At 37.2% G+C, this 7,975-nt stretch overlaps 1 long non-coding RNA gene across 1 annotated transcript; it reads left to right on the top strand.

The window, feature by feature from the left end:
- Positions 1–684: 684 nt before the first annotated feature.
- Positions 685–7,626, top strand: LOC107569453 (uncharacterized). The gene is made up of 5 exons (XR_001606899.1): positions 685–739; positions 895–1,006; positions 2,470–2,605; positions 5,921–5,962; positions 7,382–7,626. It is a non-coding gene; the product is annotated as an uncharacterized lncRNA (long non-coding RNA).
- Positions 7,627–7,975: the final 349 nt, after the last annotated feature.

Genomic DNA, 7,975 nt, shown 5'->3' with positions numbered 1-7,975 from the left:
GCAAGGCATAAAAATGGATACAAGCAAAATTCTTAGAGGCAACACAGCATTGGTCTGAAAGGGATTGCTTCATCAAACTCTCTCACGCTCTCTCACAGTGGCTATGGGTGTGTGAACCATCCTTATTGTTGAGTCCCATTGGTGTTATTGATTACATTTCTTATTGAACCTGTGCAAAAATGTCTGTTAACCATTAAGCAAGTTTGATGTTCAATATGAAGTCAATCAAAGTCTCTTTTAAATATCTGTTTGTACCTCAGCAGTATTTCCCCACCCTGTTTGCTTGCCCTTTACACTCTGTCTTTGATTGTTACCTTTGAGCCCCCTCAAATGTTAACGTTGTGTTTTAAACCACAGTGACACTTAATCCAATGTATTTCAACACCACTTTGAAATCTTCTGAACTGACTAAAATGCCAGTCCATTGCCTTTGAGAGGAATTGGTCCAAGTTACCCATTTTTCTCTCTCGGATTTTAACCCTCAATAAAGCAAACACCTTTCCTTTCTCTCTCTGGCAACCGAAACCATAGTTGAGCAAGACTTTATTTCACTGGATTCGATCCCAGCAAACAAAAGCTGCCCTGTCCACTTCATCCCCAGATGTTTTGTATTGATCTCCCTGTGGTTTTGGCAGGGTGGAGCGGCTGGGATTGTTGCTCCCCTTTTCTCTTTTTTCGTTGCAGACAGAATTAGAAAACAAAGGAGAAGGAAAAGTCTGCGGGTGTTTTTGGCTCCATGGTGAGTGTCTGCTGGGCGTAGTGTCACATTTCAGGCAGAAGTGCGGCTGTCCTTGCTCACTTTGTTATCTCACTCTCTCTTCCCCTTACCCTATCCCTCCCTACACTCCCTGATTAATAATGCAGAGTGTCTCTTTATCTAATGTTCGGCTGTAGGTGAGTGCTGCGGATGGGCCGGTGAGGAGTGTACCTGTCTGCCTTCGAGGCTCAGAGATCTGGCTGATGGCCTAATGCTGGGAGGCATGAGGAGGAAATGGACAGCAGAGAGGTATAGCAATTCATACATGCATAGACAATGTCTGGATAGTCCAAGGCTGCCCAGAGAAAACTTTTATTGCTCAGAGATTGCTCTTTTATAACTTGGACACTTAGTGGAGTTTTCCGTTAAAGGAACATTTGAACATTGTTCAAGGAACAATACAAATTAATCTCTAACCACAGCATTTGTGGCATAAGGTTGAATAGTAAAATAAAAAAATCCTTAAAGAAAAAAGGGGGGGAAATCAATGTCATGGTGACCCACTTATAATATTGAATGGGGGCTAATTTTGTCAGGATTTAAAAGCAGAAATTTGATGACTAATTTTCTGAAAGCTTATTTTCTGAAAGCTTAGTCAGGGTATTTTCTGTTAAAACCTGTGTATTATTTGAGCTCCATTCAAAAGAAGGGGCAAGTGAAGATAATTTTTGTTGCAATCAACATTATGCCAAAGGTGCTGTTGAATGAAAATGTATTAAACCCAGAATATCCTTTTAATTCATGTATGGTCTTTGTCTCAGACTTTTCCTCAGACAGTAAATGCACAAATGTTTTTGTTCATATTGAAATCTCTGGCTTTGCTCTGGCTTTGCTGATATCTTGACAAATCTGTTGAGACATTGTTGAGATCTCATCTCTAACTCTAAACAATACTGGGGTATTTTTGCAAAAAAGGCTTAATGGAAAAATGTGCCTCTACCTATATTTTTGAATAAACTCCAAAAACATATTTATACAGAAGTTTCTAGCTAAATTTAACACTAGTGGCAGTAATGTAAAAACAGTAATGTAAAAAACATTTATTCCTTTTCACACATATTATGATTACAGTGGAAGATTATCAATTAATAAAGACTTATTTTTAAGTGTTTCGTTGCATTATACTGTGGTATAACCTAAAAAAAACTTTTAGCATAGTGCATGATTTGTAAACTAATAAATTTATACAACTGCATCATATAACCAGCTCCATATTCATGGTTTTTATGGCATAGTAAACTTGCTCGATAGCTCACCTGGTACGGCAATCCACATTACTCTTTTAATGCCACTCACTGGATATTTCACTTTGAATATGTTGCGAAATGTACATGAAGCAACATAATATAATTTCACAGAAATTTCACCACAGACACATTTTTTTCCAATTAGACTTGGTTGTATTTTTCTCAGAGAAAGAGAAGACTTAATTAAAAGTTGTTGTTTAGGTGAAACAAATGAAAAATGAAGTCTTTGAAGTAAGCTTTTTTTTTTTTATCGTAAAATGCTTTCTCCTACTCCAGTTTAAAATACAGGGACAACTCTAAGTAATTGATTTGTCGATTTCCCGAAAATATAGTAAAAATGACTCAACCAATGGCGTAAGAGTGTGGCTGTTTGTCTGACCAATGGAATGGCATTTTGGCTCCGAATTGTTTTAGATGGAGTGTAACATTTAACCATGGAATGTTAATGGCATTTGTCTTGCACAGGGCGTTTGTGAAGTGTTATGAAGCAAGCGCACTCCCATTGTCTCATCCCATATAAGTTAATAAGTCCCTTTCCATCCTCTGAAATGGCAGTGAAGTGCTGAAAGAAACAGCTCAAGTGGAACAGCATGGAGCCGAGGTAAGTGCACCACATTTACAGCTGTATATGCAAGACCGTAGACTCACACCCTCACCCACGTCATGTTTCAATAACCCTTCATGGCAGTGCTCTATAAATGGCTGTCAGCTTAACAAACAATCCGCTGCGACACAAAATATCTATGAAAACGTACACGAGCTACACCAAAAAAACACCAAATCTGTGATAGATATGACTGGAACGATCACAACTGTTCATTCCATGCTTGGTGAATAGGGTTTTCAGACTCATTTAACCCAGTGCTAATATTCAGAGCTAAGTCACTAGGAGAAGCTCGTCATTTCTCCCTCTCTGCGTCAATGTGATTTTCTTTATCTGTCAGAGTGCAGCTTGCACATGGAATCTGCCCCGAGTACACGACTGCTCCAGTGTGGGTGGAGAGTGGGCGAAGGTGTGTGGCATCTGCCACGGTCCACCGCCTGAGGAGAAATAGCAACACTTCACATTCAAACTCACTTCCACTGCAGCCTTCACATTGTTAGGCACTGGATAGATTGAAAGTGAATACCGTGTTTCAGTGAATCATTTTCTTTGGCCAGGCTTTACTCTCCACCTTCGACATTTCCTTACAGCACACATTCAGGACAGTGAAGAGGAGGTGGAGAATGGATCATAAAAGCTTCGAGCACACTATTTACACACAGAAAACAGTAGTTAGTTTGGATGAAATATTATCTTCAGGCATTCATTGATAAACAATCATTTTCAGGTTTGTTTTCGAGCTTTTAAGTGAAATAGTTTTTCCATTCGTTATTTCTTTATAGATTCTTTAGATATGAAACCAATATAAATGGATATATCAGGAAAGAATATTTTGTGAATATACTTCGAGCACACTATTTACACACAGAAAACAGTAGTTAGTTTGGATTAAATATTATCTTCAGGCATTCATTGATAAACAATCATTTTCAGGTTTGTTTTCGAGCTTTTAAGTGAAATAGTTTTTCCATTCGTTATTTCTTTATAGATTCTTTAGATATGAAACCAATATAAATGGATATATCAGGAAAGAATATTTTGTGAATATGTTTCTGAAAGAAATGCTTTCTGTTGAGGTTACAGGACATTACTAGGTATTTTAAGGCCTCAAGTGTCATTTTCTTGTATAAATGTTATACTATATATACATCTATCTATCATCTATATATATATATATGTGTGTTTTCCAATTTTGTTTACTGGACACTTACCATATAAACTATACCAAAGTTTGCATGATTGAAATAATTGTTCAATAATATGTACTCACAACGATTAGTGGAATAAGGTAAACATATTATATATTATAATGAAATATGATCACTATATGTTTATTATGAAACAGTGTTCAGCTATTGTATTTTGAGTCATAGAACATTTAGAAAAAACACACAAAATGGACACCACTGTCCATTTCATAGTTGCCAAAAAAGTTGCATGGAATTAATTAAATGCACTGTTTAGATTTACAAATACGAACCCCCAATCTGAAAACCAGTGACTTCACAGTGACTTTTTTGACTTGGGATACTCCCAGAAGTAATATAAATTGGTGTTTTATTCTCATTCTGGCCCAGGCTTTGGCATCCTCTTGCCAAAACTTTCTCATAAACACACTTCCATTTTGACGTCCAGCCAGTGTCCTATTTCATAATGTCCCCTTCTTCCCAATATTCATATAAATATCTGCTTATTTTCTGCTCAAATGTGTTGCATTAACACTCAACCACTGTCACAAACTTACACAAACCACAAGATTTATTGTCCAAAGTTCATGTCATCCCTTCAGTTTGAAGTGTCGGAGAATCATGGCATGGGAGACATTTTGTTATTGCTATTCTACATTGTAATATTTATGATATAACACACTAGATTACAACTAACTCATTTTAATATTGTCTTAACAAATTTTATGTAGCAAACCTCTTTTGCTTTCTTTAAAACAATAGCTTTTAGCTTAGCTAATTGTTTTCTGCTGGTGTAGTTGATAGTTTAGCTTGCTACATTTTTTGGAGTAATGTAGCTGGCTCAACACTTGTCTCATGTTACTTTTTCATAATACTGAATCTGTTTGCAGTAAGATAGACTGCACAAATCTTTTATTCTCAGGGGCATTTCTGTTATTGTTAATTAGCGTGCTATCCAAGTAGAAATCCATGAGGTTGTTCTGATTGTGATGTCCTGTTCACTGCTTTGTGTATATCATACTGATGCCTCAGAGGTCTCATGTTTACATCTAGCAAATCATCAAGAAAAATAAATGACAGATTTAGAATCTACATAATCATAATGTAGCTAATGCTAATTTTCATATGGTCACGTAAACTCTATAAGAGGTGTGTCATTAAATACATTTCACTGAAATGTTATGTTAATTTGTAGTGGATACAATTTATGTCCGAATACTAGAAACTTTTTCATGTTAATTGGATGCCTATTACTCTGAAGCTGCTTTTATTTCAACAGTGAGAGTAGAAGAGACTAAACTACGGTCTTCTGACAAACCTTTGTGCTGTATGGTGTGGATGCTGCTGCATAACAGAAATTTCTTAAAAAAAAATTTAAATAAATAAAATTAGGAGAACACTTATTTCCCCCCTGCTACTGCTGATCATGCACACAATTTCACTCAAAGTGTGCCACTGGATAAATTGACTCCACGCTTGTCAAGGCATCAATTATTCAGCGGCTGAGCCTTTCAGCACCACCATCATGTCCCTCTCATTTGATTTGGAGGACAGGAGAGGCGAACAGTGCCGGGGCGAGTCTGGCGGAGCGTGGCGGAAAGTGGCAGAGACTCCTGTCTGATTGCAGCGCGAGGACTGCCCGAGTGTTCATTAAACCCCAAAAAGTACATGCAGGCAAAGAGGACGATAACAAGACCCTTGAGCCGCTCGTACCCGGCTCTCTCACACTTCTGGAAGCCAATAAATATTCTCCTGCTCTCCCTCTTGCACAAACAGGCATGTCAAACGCAACTAACGAGTCAGCAAAATAGGCGATCCTTGTCCCTGCGGTGAGAGCCGCGGCTACTTTCATTTGTTCTATAATTTGGAGCTCCTGCAAAAGGATTAATAGACCCCGAGTCGTTGTAAAGGGTTGAGACATGGCCTCTGTGTCCAAGAGTGACATCACAGACACAAGTTATTGTTCCCATGCAGGCTGCAAAATGAACCTTTTTGCCACACCTAATGAGAAGTAAATTGAGATTTCGGCATATTTCTTAGCGACCATGAAACTGTATTTTGAATCATTTGGGTTCAGTAACAATGGAATAATTATGTTTCTTTTTGTTTTTTTGTTTGTTTTCAGTAACAAGCCACTGTGCCTGCCACAAAAATGCAACTTTGTGAAGTAAATTTTGTCACCACTGTGAACGCATTAGGAAGAATATGTTTCTTACAGAATCTACAGTGCAAATCAGAGTAGTCCAGTACAGAATGAACGACTTTCATGATATGGTTATTTTTAGTCAATCAAACACACACACAGCAAGAACAGTGTAGCCCGACTCCTGAATAAATGACTCGTATGAGCCTATTCATTTTAATGACGGTGCATTTAAGTACACATAAAACTTCTTTGAATTGAACTGCATGTTACAGTGATGGTTTAAATCCAGTACAAATCATAATCTGACCATGTTGTTTGCTGTTTTTTTAGTCTATTGATGCAGTGTTATTTACATTCTATTTATATAGTATTACGTTTTATTTTTATATTATCTGTTTTCATTTTCATTTTATTTTAAGTTTTAGTAATTTATACACTTTTTGCTTTTGTCATTTTTTATTAGTTTGGGGAGGGGGTAAATATTTCTATTTAGCGTTCAGTTATTTTTATTTCAGTTTTAGTTTTACTGTAGTTATTTTAGTATTTCATCTTAAACTTGTTTGACTTATATTTTAGTTAGTTGCTGAAATAACTATGTACGTTTTTATTTCATATTTAGTTTTATTACAGCTTTATTTCAATTCACAAAAGGTATTTATTTATTTATGTTTAAGTTAACAATAACAACACTGAACTGGAGAATAAATCGTCTGATTATATAAGTTATATATAGATTTGGTGCTTGGCGGGTGTTACTTTTGTATACTTCATTGTCCTTTACATTGCTGTGCTGTAACAGATCTTGAATCCCACTATTCCCTGGATTAAAGCAGAGTGAGGTCAGCATGTTGCCTTAACTCAGGCAAGAAAACTCTACGGAGTGTAATATGAATAATGAAGTTGTCCCCTGAGCCACTAATATGACCTCAGGGCTGTGGTCCAAACAGTTTGCCTCAGTGTTTGGGTGTAGTCGACCCGGGGTATCCTTCAGACCCTGCAGCCACTGAAATGAAAGCTGTCTCACTGCGGTTAGTAAAATAGTTGGACAATGAGAGCATGTGGTGGCCATGACTCAAGGCAGTCAGGGTGAGCGCTGGAACTGCTGAGCTCTGGAGGACAAAGGAGAGAGAATCAGCAAGAAAACATACACTGACCTGGTTTAAATTTACATGCAAGGAGTTTTGCTTTTTGTGTAAAATGATTAGTTACAAAAAATGTATGCCAACAGTAGAGTGTAATCTTTGGCCAAATACTGTATCACCGCATGTATCTCATTTAATGACTGCTGCTCAACTTAATGTGTCATTAAATGTGATTATGTGTAACTTTTTATGACCTATTGTTTTATTGTATATAATAATAAGGTTTGGTCATATTTAGATAGGATCGCAACTCATGCAATTGATATCTAACACATCTTTCATACTGTCATCTCTTTAGGTTTCAGAAGTTACGAGAACAGCTGGCAGTCTCAGTTATTTGACTGCCATAATACAGTCTGAAGTCTTTATTGGATTACATAACACTTCTGGCAACATTTGGGAGCACAAAACGTGGAATAATATTATAAGCTCCCTGATTGGTGAGTAGATCTTAATCCCCGCCCACATTCCACAGTGACTGCTCGCTCTGAGAGCTTCATGTTTTTCCTGGCTAATTACACCACTAGCACATTCCAATATCAATATCACCATACGCTCCACATCAATAAAACATACAATTTCTTTCTTACCTGAATCTGCTCTGAGGTTTCCTTTCACTCCTAACTCTTTCAGTTTTCATGAGTCTCTTTGCTTCATTTTAGGGGAAGGAATTTCATAGTGGTAGTCATCAGAACAAAGTCTGAAAGCAATCTTTTGTTTCAGAGTATCTTAATTTATCAGGAGCTAGAAGCTCGTCAGAGTTTGGAAAACAAAAGTCTCTCATATTTTCTAAGCCTGCCGACTCCATGCGGGGAATAGGATGGGTTTCATAAATCTCTGAGCCAAGTTCCTTTGAGTCCATTGGGGGGCCAGGCATCAGCCATGACTCAGT

This window comes from Sinocyclocheilus grahami, unplaced genomic scaffold (assembly GCF_001515645.1).
Source record: "Sinocyclocheilus grahami isolate Dianchi unplaced genomic scaffold, SAMN03320097.WGS_v1.1 scaffold28.1, whole genome shotgun sequence".
Lineage (NCBI taxonomy): Eukaryota > Metazoa > Chordata > Actinopteri > Cypriniformes > Cyprinidae > Sinocyclocheilus > Sinocyclocheilus grahami.
Note: the sequence above shows the minus strand (reverse complement) of the source record. Positions and strands in the feature narration are given on the sequence as shown.